At 39.6% G+C, this 24,923-nt stretch overlaps 1 non-coding gene across 1 annotated transcript; it reads right to left on the reverse strand.

Annotated features, from left to right (window-relative positions):
* Positions 1-24,533: 24,533 nt before the first annotated feature.
* LOC118146487 (U6 spliceosomal RNA) lies at positions 24,534-24,640 on the reverse strand. The gene has a single exon (XR_004732347.3). It is a non-coding gene; the product is annotated as a U6 spliceosomal RNA (small nuclear RNA).
* Between the last annotated feature and the right edge of the window lie 283 nt (positions 24,641-24,923).

The raw sequence follows: 24,923 nt of genomic DNA on the forward strand, positions 1-24,923 counted from the left end.
TATTGCTTTATAGTGCCTGTGAGTTTTATACTTCCAAAAGGTTCTATTCTGGTGTGTAACAACTATTTATTTCAATATTTAGAACTTTTTTTAGCATTTCTTATAGACCTCGTCTGGTCAGGACAAACTCCTTCAGTGTTTGCTTGTCTGAAAAAAAAAAAACATTATTTCTCCTTCATTTATGAAACTAAGTTTTGCTAAATACAAATTTCTTGGCTGACAGTTATTCTGTTTAAGATGACTAGTGATAAGACCCCAATCCTTCCTGCCTTGTGGGGTTTCTGCTGAGAGGTCTGGTTTTAGTCTGATAGGCTTCCCATTATAGGTTACCTGATGCTTTTTTCTCTCTAGTGTTAGATATCTTTCCTTTAATGTTGAATTTAGAAAGCCTGATTATTACATTCTTGGTGATGTCCTTTTTTGCAATAAATCTCCCAGGTGTTTTCTGAGCTTCTTGTATTTGGATGTCTAAATCTCTAGCAAGGCCAGAAAAGTTTCTCTGAATTATTCCCTCAAATAGAATTTTTGAATTTTTGTTTTATCTTCTATTTCAGGAACACTAATTATACATATGGCTGGCCATTTTACATATGCCCATATTTCTTGAAGACTGCAGCAGACTTAAGTATCTCTGCCCAGCTGCCCTAAAGGGAGCAACAGAGCTCCCAGCACAGCATTTGAGCTCTGATAAGGGACAGACTGCCTCCTCGAGTGGCTCCCTGACCCCATATAATCAAAAACACATGAGATCCCGTTTGTCTATTTTGGCTTTTGTTGCCAATGCTTTTGGTGTTTTAGTCATGAAGTCCTTGCCTATGCCTATATCCTGAATGGTATTGCCTAGGTTTTCCTCTAGGGTTTTTATGATGTTAGGTCTTATGTTTAAGTCTTTAATCCATCTGGAGTTAATTCTTGTGTAAGATGAAAGAAAGGGGTTCAGTTTCTGCTTTCTGCACATGGCTAGCCAGTTATCCCAACACCATTTATTAGACAGGGAATCCTTTCCCCATTGCTTGTTTTTGTCAGGTTTGTCAAAGATCAGATGGTTGTAGATGTGTGGCGTTACTTCCAAGGGCTCTGTTGTGTTCCATTGGTCTATATCTCTGTTTCGGTACCAGTACCATGCTGTTTTGATTACTGTAACCTTGTAGCATAAAGTGAGGTAGCGTGATGCCTCCAGCTTTGTTCTTTTTGCTTAGGAATGTCTTGGCTATGAAGGCTTTTTTTTTTATTCCATTTAAAGTTTAAGGTGGTTTTTTCCCATTCTGTGAAAAAATCAGTGGTAGCTTGATGAAGATAGCATTGAATCTATCAATTACTTTGGGCAGTATGGCCATCTTCACAATATTGATTCTTCCTAACCATAAGCATGGAATACTTTTTCCATCTGTGTTTGTCCTCTCTTATTTCCTTGAACAGTGGTTTGTAGTTCTCTTTGAAGAAGTCCCTCCCATCCTTTGTTAGTTGTATTCCTAGGTATTTTATTCTCTTTGTATCAATTGTGAATGGAATTTTGCTCATGATTTGGCTGTTTGTTTATTATTGGTGTATAAAAATGATTGTGATTTTTTGCACATTGATTGTGTATCCAGAGACTTTCCTGAAGTTGCTTATCAGCTTAAGGAGATTTTGGACTGAGACAATGGGGTCTTCTAAATATACAATCATCTCATCTGCAAATAGAGACAATTCGACTTCCTCTTTTCCTAATTGAATACCCTGTATTTGTTTTCCTTGCTTGATTACTCTGGCTAGAACTTCAAATACTATTTTGAATAGGAATGGTGAGAGAGGGAACCATTGTCTAGTGCTGGATTTCAAAGGGAATGCTTCCAGTTTTTGCCAATTCAGTTTGATATTGGCTGTGGGTTGTCATAAAAAGCTTTTATTATTTTGAGATATATTCCATTGATATCTGGTTTATTGAGAGTTTTTGGCAAAAAATGCTGTTGCATTTTGTTGAAGGCCTTATCTGTATCTATTGAGACAATCGCGGTTTTTGTCTTTGGTTCTGTTTATGTGATGGTTTATATTTATAGATCTGTGTATGTTGAATCAGACTTGCATCTCCAGGATGAAGCCTACTTGATTGTGTTGGATAAAGTTTTTGATGTGTTGTTGCATTTGTGTTGCCAGTATTTTATTGATGATTTTTTTGAATTAATTTAATACTTAACAAGATCATTTATGACAGAAATTTATACATTGGTGAATATAGTTAATGGTTGCATCAATAGATAAGCTGTTTTAAAATTAGAATGAATAGTTAAAATACAGTTTATGTTCTCCTCAGTATATTAAGAAATGTCTTGTATTAGTGTCCCAAGGCTGCTAAATACAAAATGCCAGAGACTAGGGGCCTTAGATAATAGGAATTTCTTTTCTCATGGTTCTGCAGGCTGGAAGTCTGAGATCAAGGTGTGAGCAGGCTTGGCTCCTCCCTAGTCCTCTATCCTTGGCTTGTAGATGCTGTCTTCTCCTAGTATCCTTGCAGGGTCATCCCTCTGTGTATGTCTGTATCTTTTTTTTTTCCCCCCGCAGGACATTTTGTTTTATTTATTTATTTATTTTTAGTTGTAGTTTAGGTTTTGGGGTACATGTGCTGATCCTGCAAGATAGTTGCATAGGTACACACATGGCAGTGTGTTTTTCTGCCGTCTTCCCCTTCACCTGCATTTGGCATTTCTCCCAGGCTACCCCTCCACCCTCCTCCCCCCCGCTGCCCCTCCCCTATTTTCCCCAGTAGACCCCAGTGTGTAGTACTCCCTTCCCTGTGTCCATGTATTCTCATTTTTCATCACCCACCTATGAGCGAGAATATGTGGTATTTCATTTTCTGTTTGTGTGCCAGTTTGCTGAGGATGATGGTCTCCAAATTCATCCATGTCCCTACAAAGGACAAAAACTCATCCTTTTTGGTTGCTGCATAATATTCCATGGTGTATATATGCCACATTTTCCCTGTCCAGTCTATCGTGAATGGGCATTTGGGTTGATTCCAGGTCTTTGCTATTGTAAACAGTGCTTTAATGAACATTCGTGTGCATGTGTCCTCATAGTAGAATGATTTATAGTTTTTTGGATATATACCCAGTAATGGGATTGCTGGGTCAAATGGAATTTTTATTTCTAAGGCCTTGAGGAATCGCCACACTGTCTTCCATAATGGTTGAACTAATTTACACTCCCACCAATAGTGTAAAAGTGTTCCTATTCCTCCACATCCTCTCCAGCATCTGTTGTCTCCAGATGTTTTAATGATCACTATTCTAACTGGCGTAAGATGGTGTCTCAATGTGGTTTTGATTTGCATCTCTCTAATGACCAGTGATGATGAGCATTTTTTCATGTTTGTTGGCCTCATGTATGTCTTCTTTTGAAAAGTATCTGTTCATATCCTTTGCCCATTTTTGAATGGGCTTGTTTGGTTCTTTTTCCTGTAAATCTGGTTTGAGTTCTCTGTAAATTCTGGATATCAGCCCTTTGTCAGATGGGTAAACTGCAAAAATTTTTTCCCATTCCGTTGGTTGCCAATTCACTCTAGGGACTGTTTCTTTTGCTGCGCAGAAGCTGTGGAGTTTGATTAGGTCCCATTTGTCTATTTTGGCTTTTGTTGCCAATGCTTTTGGTGTTTTGGTCATGAAGTCCTTGCCTACTCCTATGTCCTGAATGGTTTTGCCTAGATTTTCCTCTAGGGTGTTTATGGTGCCAGGTCTTATGTTTAAGTCATTAATCCATCTGGAGTTAATTTTAGTGTAAAATGTCAGGAAGGGGTCCAGTTTCTGCTTTCTGCATATGGTTAGCCAGTTATCCCAACACCATTTATTAAACAGGGAGTCCTTTCCCCATTGCTTGTTTTTGTCAGGTTTATCAAATATTGTATGGTTGTAGATATGCTGTGCTGCCTCCGATGCCTCTGTTCTGTTCCATTGGTCTATATCTCTGTTTTGGTACCAGTACCATGCTGTTTTGATTACTATAGCATTGTAGTATAGTTTGAAGTCCGGTAGTGTGATGCCTCCTGCTGTGTTCTTTTTGCTTAGAATTGACTTGGCTATGCGGGCTCTCTTTTGGTTCCATATGAAGTTCATGGTGGTTTTTCTAGTTCTGTGAAGAAAGTCAATGGTAGCTTGATGGGAATAGCATTGAATTTGTAAATTACCATGGGCAGTATAGCCATTTTCATGATATCAATTCTACCTAACCATGAACATGGAATGTTTCTCCATCTGTTTGTGTCCTCTCTTATTTCGTTGAGCAGTAGTTTTTAGTTTTCCTTAAAGAGATCTCTTCATTCCTGGTAAGTTGTATTCCTAGGCATTTTATTGTTTTTGTAGCAATTGTTAATGGCAGTTCGTTCTTGATTTGGCTTTCTTTCAGTCTGTTATTGGTGTATAGGAATGCTTGTGATTTTTGCATATTGATTTTGTATTCGGAGACTTTGCTGAAGTCACTTACCAGTTTCAGGAGTGTTTATGTTGAGACGATAGGGTCTTCCAGATATACAATCATGTCATCTGCAAATAGAGACAATTTGGCTTCTTCCTTTCCTATTTGAATACACTTTATTTCTTTTTCTTGCCTGATTTCTCTGGCTAGAACTTCCAGTACTATATTGAATAGGAGTGGTGAGAGAGGGCATCCTGGTCTAGTGCTGGATTTCAAAGGGAATGCTTCCAGTTTTTCCCATTCAGTATGATATTGGCTGTTGGTTTGTCGTAAATAGCTTTTATTATTTTGAGACACGTTCCATCGATACTGAGTTTATTGAGGGTTTTTAGCATAAAGGGCTGTTGAATTTTGTCAAAGGCCTTCTCTGCGTCAATTGAGATAATCATGTGGTTTTTGTTTTTGGTTCTGTTTATATGGTGAATTACATTTATAGACTTGCATATGTTAAACCAGCCTTGCATTCCTGGGATGAATCCTACTTGATTATGGTGGAGAAGCTTTTTGATGTGCTGTTGCAATCGGCTTGCCAGTATTTTATTAAAGATTTTTGCATCTATGTTCATCATGGATATTGGTTCGAAGCTTTCTTTTCTTTTTGGATCTCTGCTGGGTTTTGGTATCAGGACGATGTTGGTCTCATAAAGTGGTTTGGGAAGAATTCCCTCTTTTTGGATTATTTGGAATAGTTTCAGAAGGAATAGTAACAGTTCCTCTTTGTGTTTCTGGTAGAAGATGGCTGTGAACCCATGTGGACTTGGGCTTTTGTTGTGTGGTAGGCTCTTACTTGCTGCCTTAACTTCAGACCTTGTTATTTGTCTATTCATAGTTTTGGCTTCCTCCTGGTTTAGGCTTGGGAGGACACAAGTGTTTAGAAATTTATTTATTTCTTCCAGGTCTACTTGGTTATGTGTGTAGAGTTTTTTGTAATATTCTCTGATGATGATTTGAATTTCGTTAGATTCTGTGGTGATTTCCCCTTTAACGTTTTTTATTGCATCTATTTTGTTATCCTCTCTTTCTTTTTTGTCAATCTGGCTAGTGGTCTATTTTGTTGATATTTTCAAAAACCCAGCTCTTGGATTTATTGATTTTTTTGAAGAATTTTTCGTGCCTCTATCTCCTTCAGTTCTGCTCCGATCTTAGTTACTTCTTGTTTTCTGCTAGGTTTTGAGTTTTTTTGATCTTGCTCCTCTAGCTCTTTCAATTTTGATGATAGGGTGTCAATTTTGGATCTCTCCACTCTTCTCATATGAGCACTTATTGCTATATATTTTCCTCTGGAGACTGCTTTAAATGTGTCCCAGAGATTCTGGTATGTTGTGTCTTTATTCGCATTGGTTTCAAAGAACTTCTTTTTTTTTTTTTTTATGAGTTTCCAGGCTGAAAAGGCCTGTTGAGGGCCGGGGCAGCATATTTCAATTTTATTTATTTATAATAGATTTTAGTTTAGTTTTGTTTTTTTACACTCCAACATCTCTGGGTTTATTACAAGTCTCTCATAATTGTAGTGATTATGATTTCTTTTTTTTTTTTTTTTAATTTTTTATTGGATTTTAGGTTTTGGGGTACATGGTCAGAGAATGCAAGACAGTTGCATAGGAACACACATGGCAGTGTGCTTTGCTTTTCTTCTCCCCTTCACCCACATTTGGCATTTCTCCCCAGGCTATCCCTCCCCACCACCCCCTCCCACTGGCCCTCCCCTTTTCCCCCAAATAGACCCCAGTGTTTAGTACTCCCCTTTCTGTGTCCATGTGTTCTCATTTTTCATCACCCACCTATGAGTGAGAATATGCGGTGTTTCATTTTCTGTTCTTGTGTCAGTTTGCTGAGGATGATGTTCTCCAGATTCATCCATGTCCCTACAAACGACACAAACTCATCATTTCTGATTGCTGCATAATATTCCATGGTGTATATGTGCCACATTTTTCCAATCCAGTCTATTATCAATGGGCATTTGGGTTGGTTCCAGGTCTTTGCTATTGTAAACAGTGCTGCAATGAACATTCGTGTACATGTGTCCTTATAGTAGAACGATTTATAGTCTTTTGGATATATACCCAGTAATGGGATTGCTGGGTCAAATGGAATTTCTATTTCTAAGGCCTTGAGGAATCGCCACACTGTCTTCCACAATGGTTGAACTAAGTTACACTCCCACCAACAGTGTAAAAGTGTTCCTTTTTCTCCACATCCTCTCCAGCATCTGTTGTCTCCAGGAATCATCAAAGAACTTCTTTATTTCTGCCTTCATTTCATTGTTTATCCAGTCAACATTCAAGAGCCAGTTTTTCAGTTTTCATGAAGCTGTGTGGTTCTGAGTTAGTTTCTGAATTCTGAGTTCTAACTTGATTGCACTATGTTCTAAGAGACTGTTTGTTATGATTTCAGTTTTTTTGCATTTGCTGAGGAGTAATTTACTTTCAAGTATGTGGTCAATTTTAGAGTAGGTGTGATGATGTGCTGAAAAGAATATATATTTTGTGGATTTGGAGTGGAGAGTTCTGTAAATGTCTATCAGGTTTGCTTGTTCCAGGTCTGAGTTTAAATTCTGGGCATCTTTGTAAATTTTCTGTCTGTTTGATTAGTCTAATATTGACAGTGGAGTGTTAAAGTTTCCCACTATTATTGTGTGGGAGTCTAAGTCTCTTTGTAAGTCATTAAGAACTTGCCTTATGTATCTGGGTGCTCCTGTATTGGGTCCATATATATTTAGGATTGTTAGCTCTTCTTGTTGTATCAATCCATTTATGTAATGTCCTTCTTTATCTCTTTTGATCTTTGTTGTTTTAAAGTCTATTATGCCAGAGACAAGAATTGCAACTCCTGCTTTTTTTTTTTTTTGCTCTCAACTTGCTTGGTAAATCATTCTGCATCCCTTTATTTTGAGCCTTTGTGTATCCTTGTATGTGAGATGGGTTTTCTGTATACAGCACATCGATGGGTTTTGGTTTTTTATCCAATTTGCCAGTCTGTGTCTTTTGATTGGTGCTTTTAGCCCATTTACATTAAGGGTTAATATTGTTATGTGTCAGTTTGATACTGCCATTTTGGTGCTAGCTGACTGTTTTGCCCATTAGTTGATGCAGATTCTTCATTTTGTTGATGCTCTTAAGCATTTGGTATGTTTTTGGGATGGCTGGTACTGGTTGTTCCTTTCTATGTGTAGTGCCTCTTTCAGGAGCTCTTGTAACACAGGCCTGGTGGTGACAAACTCTCTGCGCACTTGCTTGTTTGCAAAGGATTTTATTTTTTCTTCACTTATGAAGCTTAGTTTGGCTGGATATGAAATTCTGGGTTGAAAGTTCTTTTCTTTAAGAATGTTGAATATTTGCCCCCACTGTCTTCTGGCTTGTAGGGTTTCTGCCAAGAGATCTGCTGTGAGTCTGATGGGCTTCCCTTTGTGGATGATTTGACCTTTCTCTCTGGCTGCCTTAGCATTTTCTCCTTCATTTCAACCCTGGGAATCTGACAATCATGTGCCTTGGTGTTGCTCTTTTTGAGGAATATCTTTGTGGTGTTCTTTGTATTTCCTGGACTTGAATATTGGCCTGCCTTGCTAGGTTGGGGATGTTTTTCTGGATAATATTCTCAAGAGTATTTTCCAGCTTGGATTCATTCTCTTCATCACATTCAGATACACCTATCAAACATAGATTCTCTTCACATAGTCTCACATTTCTTGGAGACTTTGTTCATTTTTTTTTGTGTGCTTTTTTCTCTAATCTTGGTTTCTCATTTTATTTTTTTGAGTTGATATTCAACCTCTGATATCCTTTCTTCTGCTTGGTCACTTCAGATGTTGAGACTTGTACATGCTTCGTGAAGTTCTCGTGTTGTGTTTTTCAGTTCCATCAATTCACTCATATTCCTCTCTAAGTTGTCCATATTTGTTATCATTTCCTCAAATCTTTTTTCAACCTTCTTAGTTTCTTTGCATTGAGTTAGAACGTGTTCTTTTAGCTCATGGAATTTTCTAATTACCCACCTTCTGAAGTCTGATTCTGTCATTTCATCACACTCATTCTCCTTCCAGCTTTGTTCCCTTGCTGGTGAGGGGTTGTGGTCCCTTGTAGGAGGTGAGGTGTCCCAGTTTCGGGTGTTTTCCTCCTTTTTGCACTGGTTTCTTCCCATCTTTGTGGATTTATCAACCTGTCATCTGAGTAGTTGCTTAGTTTCTGATTGAGTCTCTGAGTGGATGTCCAGAGTGTTGATGATGAAGTATTTCTGTTTCTTAGTTTTCTATCTAACAGTCTAGCCCCTCTGCTGTAGGAGTGCTGAGGTCCACTCCACGCCCTGCTTGCCTGGGGAACACCTGCAGCAGCTGTGGAACAGCGAGGATTGCTACCAGTTTCTTCTTCTGCTAACTTTGTACAGAATGATGCCCGCCAAATGTCAGTCTGATCAGTCCATTGTGATTTGACTCTATGGATATACGGGAGTCAGTGAGCTGCTTAAGGAGACAGTCTGTACTTTATAGGAGCTCAAGTGCTGAGCTGTGAGCTCCATTGTTCATTCAGGGCTGCTAGGCAGGGACGTTTAAGTCTGCTGCAGCAGAACTCATAAAGCCCCTTTTTTTCCTCAGCTGCTCTGTCCCGGGGAATTAGGGATTTATTTATAAGTATCTGTTGCACTGTCATGCCCAGCAAAGAGGCAGTCTAGTCACTACCTGCTTGCGGAGGCTATGGTGAGCTGCTCTGTGCTCTGCCCTGCTGCTGTGGGCTCCACCCTGCTTCCATGGGCTCTGCCCTGCTGTCATGAGCTCTGCCCTGCTGCCATGGGCTGTGCCCTGCTGCTGTGTGTAATTCCCTGTAGTCCTGTTTATATGGGTGTGGTTAGAACTGCCATGATGATTGTGGCCTGCCTCTGTAATGGCAGACTCTCTGTTTTGGCAGGTTGCATCAGCAACGGCAGGCTGCATCATCAATGGCAGAATACCTCTGTAGGGGTGAAGTGCCTCAGTAATCTCAGATGCCTTTCCCCCACTGAGTTGCATCATCCTGGATTCAGCTGTGCTTGCCATAAAACTCTCAACCCCAAGCGTTTCCAATTGCTTTTTTGTTTGTTTTTGTGTGGGTTCCTGGCTTAGAGCCCCCCTTTTTTTTAAGTTGAATGTTTGACTCTCTCCCAGGTGTTCCAGTCCCCTGCTGAAAGGGTGCTGGGATCTGTGTCATTTCCCATGCGGCGACCCGCTGTGCCAGCTGAAACAAGGTCATTACCCAGGAATCTCCTGGCCGAGCTTACTATTTAAGTCCCATTTAATCAGATGAATGTGCTAATCTACCTTCCAAAATCTCAAATTGCTGGTTTAACAGGGCAACCGGACCAGTGTATTTTGTATGGAGTGCTGCTGTGCTATGGCACTGGCCGAAACAGCTGTGCCAGCCCAAAAAGCACTGCTGTTGGCCTGTGGGGCTCCTACATTTGGGAATCTCCTTGTCTGTTGGCAATAAAGATCATCTGGAAATGTGGCGTCCACTCACTCTCCGCACTTTCACTGGGAGCTGCAATCCTGAGTTGCTCCTATAGTGCCATCTTCTCCTCTCTCCCAGATGAATTCTTATTGCCTGCAGACCAGGAGGAGCAGCACCATGGGTCTCCAGCATGACTATTTCAGCTGGCGCAAGAAGTCTCTGCACAAAAATCTGACATGGGTTCACATGCCCTTTCAGTTAGTGACTGGAGTGCTTGGGAGACAGAGTCACCCATTCAATAAACAAAAAGGTAACCAAAATAGGGAACCAGGCTAGGAAATTTCCTGGGTGAAGATGTGCCACCAGTCTCCAGTGCAGCTGTTTCAGCCAACACAGCAGGTCTCTGCACAAGATCTCACACAAATCTGGGAACCTTTTCAACTAATGGCTGGAATGCCTGGGAGAAAGAGTCACCTATTCAACTGCAAAAAAAGGGTTCTAAGACAGACAGCCAGGTGATCAGGCATGGTCAGTCCCACACCCACAAAGACCAGCATTCTGAAATGCTCTGGATTGAGTTTCACAGCAAGCACAGATTAACCTGGGATGGTCCAGCTCTGTGGGGGAGGGGCATCTGCAATTACCGAGGCAGTCCACCACTACCAAGGTAGTTTACCATTGCTGAGGTGGTCCGCCATTGTCAACACAGTCTGCCATTACCGAGGTAGCCCACAATTGCCGAGGCAGTCCACCATTACAGAGAGAGTCCACTATTACAGAGGTGGGCTGCTGTTGCTGATGCAGTTCTATCTATACCCCTATAAAAAGGACTGCAGGGAAGTTCACACGGCAGCTAGGCAGAGCCCACAGCAGCTCAGCAGTGGCTCTGCTGGCAGACTGTGATTAGGCTACCTTCTCCATGGGCAGGGCATGACTGAAAAATGGCAACAGCATGACAGAAACTTATAAATAAAGCCATACCTTCATGGGACGGAGCAACTGGGACAAAAAGGTTGTTGTGAGTTTTACTGCAGCAGACTTAAATGTAATTGCCCAGCAGTTCTGAATGGAACAATGGAGCTCACATTTCAGCACTTGAGCTCCTATAAAGGACAGACTGTCTTCTCAAGCAGCTCCCTGACCTTGTATATCCAAAGAGTCACTTCATAAAAAAGAGCTCAGGCTGACATCTGGCAGGTATCCTTCTGTGACAAAGATAACAGAAAAAGAAACTGATAGCAATCCTTACGGCTCTGCAGCCAATACAGGTGAGCTCCAGGCAAGCAGGGTCTGGAGTGGACCTCCTGCAGTCCTACAGCAGAGAGGCCTGACTGTTAGAGGAAAAATTAAGAAACAGAAAGATACAACTTCATCATCAACAAACAGGACGTCCACTCAGAGACCACATCAGAAACTCAACAACTACAAAGACTGCAGGTAAATAAATCCACAAAGACAGGAAGCAACCAGTGCTAAAAGAATGAAAACACCCAAAATGAGAACACCTATTCTCCTCAAAGGGATCACAACTCCTCATCAGGAAGGGAGGAATTGACAGAAACAGATTTCAAAAGGTGAGTAATAAGAAACTTCTCTCAGCTAAAAGCACATGTTCTAACCCAATCAAAAAAACTAAGAACACTGAAAAAAGCTTTGATGAAATGCTCATGAGAATAAACAGCTTAGAGAGGAACATAAACGAATTGATGGAGCTCAAAAACACAACACGAGAACTTCATGAAGCATAAACAATCTTCAACAGCTGAATCGACCAGGCAGAAGAGAGGATATCAGAAGTCGAAGATCAACTCAATGAATTAAAATGAGAAAGCAAGATTAGAGAAAAAAGAGTAAAAAGAAATGAACAATCCTCCAAGAAATATGCAATTATGTGAAAAGACATAATCTACGTTTGATAGATGTACCTGAATGTGACAGAGAGAATGAATCCAAGCTGGAAAACACTCTTCAGGATATTATCCATGAAAACTTCCCCAACATAGCAAGGCAGGCCAATATTCAAGTCCAGGAAATATAGAGAACATCACAAAGATATTCCTCAAGAAGAGCAACCCCAAGACACATAATTGTCAGATACACCAGAGTTGAAATGAAGGAGAAAATGCTAAGGCAGCCAGAGAGAAAGGTCTGGTTATCTAAAAAGGGACAGCCATCAGACTCACAGTGGATCTCTTAGCAGAAACTCTACAAGCCAGAAGAGAGTTGGGGCCAATATTCAATATCCTTAAAGAAGAGAATTTCAACCCAGAATTACATATCTAGCCAAACTAATGTTCATAAGTGAAGGAGAAATAAAATCCTTTATGAAAAAGTGATTACTCAGAGATTTCATCACCACCAGGCCTGCTTTACAAGAGCTCCTGAAAGAAGCACTAAACATAGAAAAAAACAACCATTACCAGCCACTCCAAAAATGTACCAAATGGTGAAGAGCATCAACACAATGAAGAAACTTCATCAACCAAGTGGAAAAACAATCAGCTAGCATCAAAATGGCAGGATCACATTCACACATAATAATATTAGCCCTAAATGTAAATGGGCTAAATGCCCCAATCAAAAGACACAGACTGGAAAATGCAATCAAAAGCCAAAATCCATTGGTGTGTTGTATCCAGAAAACACATCTCACATGCAAGAATATAAGAATATACATAGGCTCAAAATAAAGGGAACAATAGTGGGAGACATTAACACTCCACTGTCAATATTTAACAGATCAAGGAGACAAAAAATTAACAAGGATATACAGGACTTGAACTCAGACCTGGAACAAACAAACCTAACTGACATTTATAAAACTTTCCACCCCAAATCTACAAATTATACATTCTTCTCAGCATCGCATCACACCGACTCTAAAATTGACCACATAATTGAAAGTAAATCACTCCTCAGCAAATGCAAAAGAAAGGAAATCATAACAAACAGCCTCTCAGACCACAGTGCAATCAATTTAGAACTCAGAATTCAGAAACTAACTCAGAACCACACAGCTTCATGAAAAATGAACAACTGGCTCTTGAATGTTGACTGGATAAACAATGAAATGAAGGCATATATGAATATGTTCTTTGAAACCAACAAAACAAAGACACAACATACCAGAATCTTGGGAAACATTTAAAGGAGTGTATAGAGAAAAATGTATAGCAATAAATGCCCACATGAGAACAAGGAAAGATCTAAAATCGACACCCTATCATTAAAATTGAAAGAGCTAGAGGAGCAAGATTTAAAAAAATGCAAAACCTATCAGACGACAAGAAATAACTAAGATCAGAGCAGAGCTAAAAGAAATAGAGACACAAAAACCCTTCAAAAAAATCAATAAATCCAGGACCAGGTTTTTTGAAAAGATCAACAAAATAGACCACTAGCCAGAAAAATGAGAAAGAAAAGAGAGAAGAATCGAATAGACCAAATAGATGCAATAAAAAAATGATAAAGTGGATATCACCACAGATTCTACAGAAATAGAAACCATCATCAAAGATTCCTACAAACAACTCTATGCCCATAAACCAGTAAACCTGGAAGAAATGGATAAATCCCTAGACACTTGCATTCTCCAAAGCCTAAATCATAAGAAGATGAAACCCTGAACAGAACAATAATAAGGCTGAAGCTCAGGCAGCAATTAACAGCCTACCAACCAAAAAAAGCCCAGGCCCAGATAAGTTCACAGCCAAATTCTATCAAACATAAAAAGAGGAGCTGATACCATTTTTTTGAAACTATTCCAAATAATCAAAAAAGAGGGAATCCTTCCCAAATCATTTTATGAGACCAACATCATCCTGATACCAAAACCCGGCAGAGACTCAACAAGAAAACTTCAGGCCAATATCCATGATGAACATAGATGCAAAAATATACAATAAAATACTGGGAAACCAATTGCAACAGCACCTCAAAAAGCTTATCCATCATGATCAAGTAGGATTCATCCCAGGGATGCAAGGCTGATTCAACATATGCAAGTTTATAAAGATAATTGACCACATAAACAGAACCAAAGACAAAAACCACATGATTATCTGAATAGATGCAGAGAAGGCCTTTGAAAAAATTCAACAGCCCTGTATGCTAAAAAATCTCAAAAAATTAGGATTAATGGAACATATCTCAAAATGTTAAATGCGATTTATGACAAATACACAGCCAATATCATACTGAATGAGCAAAAACTGGAAGCATTCCCTTTGAAATCTGGCAATAGATTAAAATGCCCTCTCTCACCACTCCTGTTCAACATAGTATTGGAAGTTCTTGCCAAAGCAATCAGGCAAGAAAAAGAAATAAAGTGTATTCAATTAGAAAAGAAGGAAGTCAAACTGTCTATTGGCAGATGACACGATTTTATATTTTGAAGACCCCATTATCTCAGTCTGAAATCTCCTGAAACTGATAAGTAACTTTGGCAAAGTCTCAGCATACAAAATCAATGTGCAAAAATCACAGGAATTCCTATACACCAGTAACAGACTGAAAGAGAGCAATATCAAGAACGAACTGCCATTTACAACTGCTACAAAGAGAAAAAAATACCTAGAAATACAACAAACTAAGAACATAAAGGATCTCTTCAAGGAGAACTACAAATCACTGCTCAATGCAATAAGAGGGTACACAAACAGACGGAGAATTCTTCCATGCTCATGGTTAGGAAGAATCGATATTGTGGGGTGGAGGGGACTCAAGATGGCGCTGTGAGAACAACCCAGGATTGGAGCCCGCGTTGAATTCGCAAACGGTGAGTCAGTGCTGCATTTCCAGACTGATCTTTGTTGCCCACAGAACGGGGAAACTCCCAAGTATAAAAAGACACGGGACGCCAGGCAGTAGGTCTGCCTGGCGAAGCCGGCAGCTGGGGCGGCGGCGGCCGGCCCTACCCAGCAATCCCCACAGGGCGCGCTTGTCCGGGTGCCTTGTTGAACCGGCAACCTGAGACTTGAGAGGGCTGGACTTGAGACTGAACGAGACTTCCACAGTAGCCCAGCCCAGGGGATTGCAGGGACAGATCGCTTGGGATACCCAGTGGGACGAACAAAACCGCGATTTCAAACTATCCCGGGCAGACGGTCCGAGACGCTCTGTGGGGGAGGGGCGTCCACCACTACGGAGGCAACCTGCCCCAACTGATATACACGCCCACTGTTGAGGCAGCCAGCCGTTGCCGAGGCAACCCGCCCCAACTGAGATACACGCCCACTGCTGACGCAGCCAGCCGTTGCCGAGGCAACCCGCCCCAACTGAGATACACGCCCACTGCTGACGCAGCCAGCCGTTGCCGAGGCAACCCACCCCACCTGAGATACACGCCCACTGCTGACGCAGCCTGCCGTTGCTGAGGCAACACGCTACAACAAAGAGACTCCGCCGCAGGGCGTGGCGGAGACCACAGCAGAGCCGGCAGGAACAGCGCGAATCACACAACAGCAGGGCGGAGCCTCGGCAGCCAAACAGTGGCTAGTCTGCCTTTGAGCTGGGCAGGACACCTGATCGGACATCCAAAAATAAAGCCCAAACCCCTCAACACAGAGCATTTGAGAAAAAAAAAAGGGTTGTTTAATGAGCTGTGTTGCAGCAGAATCAAACATAGCAGCCTAACAGCCCTGAATGAACAACAGAGTGCACAGCTCAGCAATTAAACCCCTATAAAGTACAAACTGTCTCCTCAAGCAGCTCCCTGACCCCTCTATATCCAAAAGACTGTCATTAGGCAGGCATCATCCTGGGACAAAGAGAGCAGAAAAAGAAACTGGTAGCATCCCTCGCTGTGCCACGGCTACTAGAGGTGCACCCCAGACAAGCAGGGTCTAGAGCGGACCTCAACAGTCATACAGCGAAGAGGCTAGACTGGTAGAAGGAAAACCAAGTAACAGAAATACTTCATCATCAACATTCTGGGTGTCCACTCAGAGACCCAAACGAAAAGTCAGCAACTACGCAGACGACCAGCGGACAAATCCACAAAGATGGGAAGAAACCAGCGCAAAAAGGAGGAAAACACCCGAAACCAGAACACATCGCCTCCTAGAAAGGACCAAAACTCCTCACCAGCAAGGGAACAAAGCTGGACGGAGAATGACTGTGACGAAATGACGGAATTAGACTTCAGAAGATGGATAATGAGAAACTTTTGTGAGCTAAAAGATCATGTATTAAATCAATGCAAAGAAACTAAGAACCTTGAAAAAAGATTTGAAAAAAGATTCGAGGAAATGATAACAAGAATGGATACCTTAGAGAGGAATATGAATGAATTAAAGGAGCTGAAAAACACAATACGAGAACTTCGCGAAGCAAACGCAAGTTTCAATAGCCGAATTGACCAAGCAGAAGAAAGAATATCTGAAGTTGAAGACCAACTCAATGAAATAAAACGAGAAACCAAGATCAGAGAAAAAAGCGCAAAAAGGAATGAACAAAGTCTCCAAGAAATGTGGGACTATGTGAAAAGACCTAACCTACGTTTGATAGGTGTACCAGAAGGGGACGAAGAGAATGAATCCCAGCTGGAAAATACTCTTCAGGACATCATCCAGGAAAATTTCCCCCACCTAGCAAGACAAGCCAACACTCAATTGCAGGAAATACAGAGAACACCACAAAGATATTCCGCAAGAAGAGCAACCCCAAGGCACATAATCGTCAGATTCAACAGGGTTGAAATAAAGGAGAGAATACTAAGGGCAGCCAGAGAGAAAGGTCTGGTCACCCACAAAGGGAAGCCCATCAGACTCACAGCAGATCTCTCGGCAGAAACACTACAAGCCAGAAGAGAGTGGGGGCCAATATTCAACATTCTTAAAGAAAAGAACTTTCAACCCAGAATTTCATATCCAGCCAAACTGAGCTTCAGAAGTGAAGGAAGAATAAAATCCTTTGCGAACAAGCAAGTACTCAGAGATTTTGTCACCACCAGGCCTGCTTTACAAGAGCTCCTAAAAGAGGCACTACACATAGAAAGGATCAATCAGTACCAGCCATTCCAAAATCACACTGAATGCTAAAGAGCTTCAACATAATGAAGAATCTACAACAACTAACAGGCAAAACAGCCACTTAGAATCAAAATGGCAGTATCAAATTCACACATAACAATATTAACCCTAAATGTAAATGGACTAAATGCACCAATCAAAAGACACAGACTGGCAAATTGGATAAAAATCCAAAACCCATCAGTGTGCTGTATACAGGAAACCCATCTCACATGCAAGGATACACAAAGGCTCAAAATAAAGGGATGGAGGAAGATTTACCAAGCTAATGGAAAGCAAAAAAAAGCAGGAGTTGCAATTCTCATCTCTGATAAAATAGACTTTAAAGCAACAAAGATCAAAAGAGACAAAGAAGGCCATTACATAATGGTAAAAGGATCGATACAACAAGAAGAGCTAACGATCCTAAACATATATGGACCCAACACAGGAGCACCCAGATACATAAGGCAAGTTCTTAATGACTTACAGAAGGACTTAGACTCCCACACAATAATAGTGGGAGACTTTAACACTCCACTGTCAATACTAGACAGATCAACCAGACAGAAAATCAACAAGGATACCCAGGGCTTGAACTCAGACCTGGAGCAAGCAAACCTGGTGGACATTTACAGAACTCTCCACCCCAAATCCACAGAATACACATTCTTCTCAGCACCACATCACACCTACTCTAAAATTGACCACATAATTGGAAGTAAAGCACTGCTCAACAAATGCAAAACAACTGAAATCATAACAAACAGCCTCTCAGACCATAGTGCAATCAAGTTAGAACTCAGAATTCAGAAACAGACCCAGAACCGCACAGCTTCATGGAAACTGAACAACTGGCTCTTGAATGTTGACTGGGTAAACAACGAAATGAAGGCAGAAATAAAGAAGTTCTTCGAAACCAATGAGAATGAAGACACAACGTGCCAGAACCTCTGGGACACATTTAAAGCAGTCTCTAGAGGAAAGTATATAGCAATAAGTGCCCATATGAGGAGAATGGAGAGATCCAAAATTGACACCCTATCGTCAAAATTGAAAGAGCTAGAGGAGCAAGATCAAAAAAACTCAAAACCCAGCAGAAGACAAGAAATTACTAAGATCAGAGCTGAGCTGAAGGAGATTGAGACACGAAAAACCCTTCAAAAAATCAATAAATCCAAGAGCTGGTTTTTTGAAAAGATCAACAAAATAGACAGACCACTAGCCAGATTGATTAAAAAGAAAAGAGAGAACAACCAAATAGATGCAATAAAAAATGATAAAGGGGAAATCACCACAGATTCCACAGAAATTCAAACCATCATCAGAGAATATTACAAACAACTCTATGCACATAAACTAGTAAACCTGGAAGAAATGGATAAATTCCTGGACTCCTGTGTCCTCCCAAGCCTAAACCAGGAGGAAGCTGAAACTATGAATAGACCAATAACAAGGTCTGAAGTTGAGGCAGCAATTAAGAGCCTACCTCACAAAAAAAGCCCAGGTCCAGATGGGTTCACAGCCGAATTCTACCAGACACACAAGGAGGAGCTGGTACCATTCCTTCTAAAACTATTTCAAACAATCCAAAAAGAGGGAATCCTTCCCAAATCATTTTATGAGACCAACATCATCCTGATACCAAAACCCGGCAGAGACCCAACGAGAAAAGAAAACTTCAGGCCAATATCCATGATGAACATAGATGCAAAAATCTTCAATAAAATATTGGCAAGCCGATTGCAACAGCAAATCAAAAAACTTATTCATCATGATCAAGTAGGATTCATCCCAGGGATGCAAGGCTGGTTCAACATACGCAAGTCTATCAACGTAATTCACCACATAAACAGAACCAAAAATAAAAACCACATGATTATCTCAATTGACGCAGAGAAGGCATTTGACAAAATTCAACAGCCCTTTATGCTAAAAACCCTCAATAAACTCGGTATCGATGGAACGTATCTCAAAGTAATAAAAGCTATTTATCACAAACCAACAGCCAATATCATACTGAATGGGCAAAAACTGGAAGCATTCCCTTTGAAATCTGGTACTAGACAAGGATGCCCTCTCTCACCACTCCTATTCAATATAGTACTGGAAGTTCTAGCCAGAGCAATCAGGCAAGAAAAAGAAATAAAGGGTATTCAAATAGGAAAGGTGGAAGCCAAATTGTCTCTATTTGCAGACGACATGATAGTATACCTAGAAGACCCCATCGCCTCAGCCCAAAAACTCCTGAAACTGATAAACAACTTCAGCAAAGTCTCAGGATATAAAATCAATGTGCAAAAATCACAAGCATTCCTATACACCAATAACAGACTTAAAGAAAGCCAAATCAAGAGCGAACTGCCATTCGCAATTGCTACAAAAAGAATAAAATACCTTGGAATACAACTCACAAGGAACGTAAGGGACCTCTTCAAGGAGAACTACAAACCACTGCTCAACGAAATCAGAGAGGACACAAACAGATGGAGAAACATTCCATGTTCATGGTTAGGAAGAATTAATATCGTGAAAATGGCTATACTGCCTAAAGTAATTTACAGAATCAACGCTATCCCCATCAAGCTACCATTGACTTTCTTCACAGAACTGGAAAAAACCACCATGAACTTCATATGGAACCAAAAGAGAGCCCGCATAGCCAAGTCAATTCTAAGCAAAAAGAACACAGCGGGGGGCATCACACTACCGGATTTCAAACTATACTACAAGGCTACAGTAATCAAAACAGCATGGTACTGGTACCAAAACAGAGATATAGACCAATGGAACAAAACAGAGGCACCGGAGGCAACACAACATACATACAACTATACAATCTTTGATAAACCTGACAAAAATAAGCAATGGGGCAAGGATTCCATGTTTAACAAATGGTGTTGGGAAAACTGGCTAGCCATGTGCAGAAAGCAGAAACTGGACCCCTTCCTGACACCTTACACTAAAATTAACTCCAGATGGATTAAAGACTTAAACATAAGACCTGGCACCATAAAAACCCTAGAAGGAAATCTAGGCAAAACTATCCAGGACATAGGAGTAGGCAAGGACTTCATGAACAAAACACCAAGAGCATTGGCAACAAAAGCCAAAATAGACAAATGGGACCTAATGAAACTCCACAGCTTCTGCACGGCAAAAGAAACAGTCACTAGAGTGGATCGGCAACCAACAGAATGGGAAAAAATTTTCGCAGTCTACCCATCTGACAAAGGGCTGATATCCAGAATTTACAAACAACTCAAGCAGATTTACAGGAAAAAAACAAACAAGCCCATTCAAAAGTGGGCAAAGGATATGAACAGATACTTTACGAAAGAAGACATATATGAGGCCAACAATCATATGAAAAAATGCTCATCGTCACTGGTCATCAGAGAGATGCAAATCAAAACCACATTGAGATACCATCTCACGCCAGTTAGAATGGCGATCATTAAAAAATCTGGAGACAACAGATGCTGGAGAGGATGTGGAGAAAAAGGAACACTTTTACACTGTTGGTGGGAGTGTAAATTAGTTCAACCATTGTGGAAGACAGTGTGGCGATTCCTCAAGGCCTTAGAAATAGAAATTCCATTTGACCCAGCAATCCCATTACTGGGTATATATCCAAAAGACTATAAATCGTTCTACTATAAGGACACATGTACACGAATGTTCATTGCAGCAGTGTTTACAATAGCAAAGACCTGGAATCAACCCAAATGCCCACTGATAATAGACTGGATTGGAAAAATGTGGCACATATACACCATGGAATATTATGCAGCAATCAGAAATGATGAGTTCGTGTCGTTTGTAGGGACATGGATGAATCTGGAGAACATCATCCTCAGCAAACTGACACAGGAACAGAAAATGAAACACCGCATATTCTCACTCATAGGTGGGTGATGAAAAATGAGAACACATGGACACAGAAAGGGGAGTACTAAACACTGGGGTCTATTGGGGGGAAAAGGGGAGGGCCAGTGGGAGGGGGAGGTGGGGAGGGATAGCCTGGGGAGAAATGCCAAATGTGGGTGAAGGGGAGAAGAAAAGCAAAGCACACTGCCATGTGTGTACCTACGCAACTGTCTTGCATGCTCTGCTCATGTACCCCAAAACCTATAATCCAATAAAAAATTTAAAAAAAAAAAAAAATCGATATTGTGAAAATGGCCCTATTGCCCAAAGTAATTTATAAATTCAATGCTATCTCCATTAAGCTACAAATGACCTTCTGCACAGAACTGAAAAAACTACCTTAAACTTCATATAGAACCGAAAGAGAGGCCACAGAGCACAGTCAATTCTAAGCAAAAAAAACAAAGCTGGAGGCATCACACTACGTGACTTCAAACTATACTACAAGTCTGCAGTAATCAAAACACCATGGTACTGGTACCAAAACAGAGATATAGACCAATGGAACAGAACAGAGGCCTTGGAGGCAAAACAACACATCTACAACAATCCAATTTTTGAAAAACCTGACAAAAACAAGCAATGAGAAAAGGATTCCCTGTTTAATAAATGTTGGGAAAACTGGCTAGCCATGTGCAGAAAGCAGAAACTGGACCCCTTCCTCATGCCATATACTAATATTAATTCCAGATGGATTAAAAACTTAAATATAAGACCTAATTCAATAAGAACCCTAGAATAAAACCTAGGCCAAATCATTCAGGACGTAGGCACAGGCAAGGACTTCATAACTAAAACAGCAAAAGCATTGGCAATAAAAGCGAAAATAGACAAATGGGGCCTAATTAAACTCCAGAGCTTCTGCACAGCAAAAGAAATGATCATTGGAGTGAACTGGCAACCACCAGAATGGGAAAAAATTTTTGCAATCTACCTATCTGATAAAGGGCTAATATCCAGAATTTACAAAGAACTAAAACAGATTTACAAGAAAAAAAGCAAGCAAGCCAATTCAAAAGTGGGCAAAGGATATGAACAGACACTTTTCAAAGGAAGACATACATGAGGCCAAGAAACATATGAAAAAATGCTCATCATCACTGGTCATTGCAGAAAGTCAAATCAAAACTACATTGAGATACTATCTCAACAATAAAAGATGTATTTTCAACATTACTTTAAATATATATTATATTTCCTTTTTTTAAAGCAAACATAATTTCTAAAAATACAAGATTGTTTATGATTTGAAATTATGGTTACAGTCACGTTGCAGTTTACCATCTGTTTTTGTCCAAAATATAGGTCCAAGTTAGAGCCGGAATTGCAAATAGACAGAAAATGTCTGTAGTCTTGTACAAAGCTCTTCTCAGTTAGACTATACTTGAACATGTAATATATTCAAGTAAAAATTAATGTAGAGTTAAACATAAAAATCAGTATAATATATCATATTAGAACAATGGACCAAAAACCTCATGGCCATCTCAGTGAAAAGCATTTTACAAAATACAAGATCCTTTTATGAAAAAAAAACACTCAACAAAATAGAATAGAAAGGAACTTCCCCAACCTGATAAAGTGCATCTATGCAAAACCCACAGCTAACATCACACCTACTGGTGAAAGACCAAAAACTTTCCACTTAAGATCAAGAACCAAACAAAGATGTACTGTCAGTTCTAGCCAGAGCAATTAGGCAAGAAAAATAAATAAAAGGTATCCAGATAGGAAAAGAAGAGATAAAACTATTTCTATTATCAGATGATGTACTCATATATAGAAAATCCTAAGGAATCCACTAAAACACGGTTAGAATTAATAAATGACTTCAGCAAGTTTTCAATGTACAAGATCTGTTGTATTTTTATAACCAACCATTAACAATCCAAAATGAAATCAAGAAAATATTCTATTTATGATAGCATGAAAATGAAGCAAAAACTTAGGAATAAATTTAACAACATGCAAGACTTATATATTGAAAATTACAAAACATTGTTGAAATATTTGAAGACGTCAATGAATGGAAAGACATCCTGTATTCTTAAAATGGAAGACTTAGCATTGTTCAAATGGCAATTATTTTTGCAAAGCAGTCTGTAGATCAAGTACAACCTCTGTAGAATTCAAGCTGTCTTTTTTTTTACAGAAGTTAATAGGGAACCCAGAATAGCCAAAATAAATTTTTAAAAGATTTCTGATTTCAAAACTTACTACAGAGCTATAATAACGAAAATGTTGTGATACAGGCATGAAGACAGACATAAAGACCAAAGGGTTAGAATACAGAGCCCCAAAATAAACCCTCACATATATAATCAAATAATTTTTAACAAGGATGCCAAGGCAATGGAGAAGCAACAGTGTTGGAGAAACTGGATATTCATAAGCCAAAGAATGAAGTTGGACCCTTACCTTGCACCATGTATAAAAGTTAACTCAAAATGGATCAAAGACATACACAGAAGACTTAAAACTATAAAACTCATAAAAAATGTACAGGAAAAGCTTCACATCATTGGATCTGGAAATGATTTCTTGGATATGATACCAAAGGTACAGGTAAGAAAAAAAAATAAATTGGAATTAAAAACTTTTTTGCATCAAAGGACAGTATCAGTAGAGTAAAAAAGCAACTTACAGAATAGAAGAAAATTTTTGCAAATTACATATATAATAATAATTTAATAACCAGAATACATAGAAAACAAAAATTCAAAAACAGAAAACCCAACAACAAAAATTCAAAAATGGCATTTCTCTAAAGAAAATGTACAAATGGCCAATAAGCACATGAAAAAATGCTCAACATCATTAGGAATATTCACATCAAGACCATAGGTGTAGGATGGGCGTGGTGATGCCTGCCTGTAATCCCAACACTTTGGGATGCCAAGGTGAAAAGATTTCTTGAGGCCAGGAGTTCAAGCCCAGCCTAGTCAATGTCACAAGACTCTTGTCTCTATTTTATATATATATATATATGTTAGCTATAAGGTACTACTTAACCCACTAGGATTGATAATTGGAAAAAAAAAAAAAAAAGAAAGAAAACTAGTGTTGACAAGGGTGTGGGAAATTGAAGCCCTAAGCATTGCTGGTAGGACCTTAAATTAGTACAACCCCTATAGGAAACAACTGGAACGTCCTCCAAATGCTAAACCTTGGAGTTATCATATGAGCCAACTATCCATCCCTAGGTATATACTGAAGAGAAGTGAAAACATACATTCAAAAAAATTATTTTTGGATTAGAAAATTTTATCCAAATGCTTGTAACAGCATTATTCATAAGAGTCAAAAAATGTAAACAAACCAGATATTCATTAATTGATGAATAAACAAAATGTGGTATATACATACAATGGAATATTAATCAGTTATTTAAAAAATGAAATATCCATGCATGTTACAACACAGATAACCTTGAAATCATTATGCTAAGTGAAAGAAGCCAGACCCAAAAGGCCATATATTCTATGATCCCATTATATGAAATGTCCAGCATGGGAAAATCCTTAGGGACAGAGGTAGACTAGTAGTTATCAGAGTCTATGTGAGAGAGACTGGAGGAGTGGAGTGATGGCCACCATGTACAGGGTTACATGTTTTGGGAGGTGTTGTACATTTTCTAAAATTGAGTATGGTGATGGTTACACAACTCTGTGAATATACTAAAACCAGTGAATTGTATGCTTTATTTTTTCTTCTTTTTCTTAAAAAAAATACAGAATGCTTCACAAATTAATATGTCATCCTTGCACAGGGGCCATGCAAATCTTCTCTGTATTATTCCAATTTTAGTATATATGCAGCTGAAGTGAGCACAACTTGTATACTTTAAATTGTACACTTTAGAAAGTGAAAAAAAAATTGAGAAGGATCTCACTCTGTCACCCGGGCTGGAGTACAGTGGCACAATCATAGCTCACTGAAGCCTCAAACTCCTGGGCTCAGGTGATTCTTCCACCTCAGCATCTCAAAGTGCTGGGATTATAGATGTGAGCTACTGTGCCCAATCTAAAAAATAAATGTTATGGTATGTAAATTATATTTCAGTTTAAAAAAGAATGGACATAGGAGAGATCCAAGATGGCTGATTACTAGCAGC

This window comes from Callithrix jacchus, chromosome 12, assembly GCF_049354715.1.
Source record: "Callithrix jacchus isolate 240 chromosome 12, calJac240_pri, whole genome shotgun sequence".
In the NCBI taxonomy this organism is placed as follows: domain Eukaryota; kingdom Metazoa; phylum Chordata; class Mammalia; order Primates; family Cebidae; genus Callithrix; species Callithrix jacchus.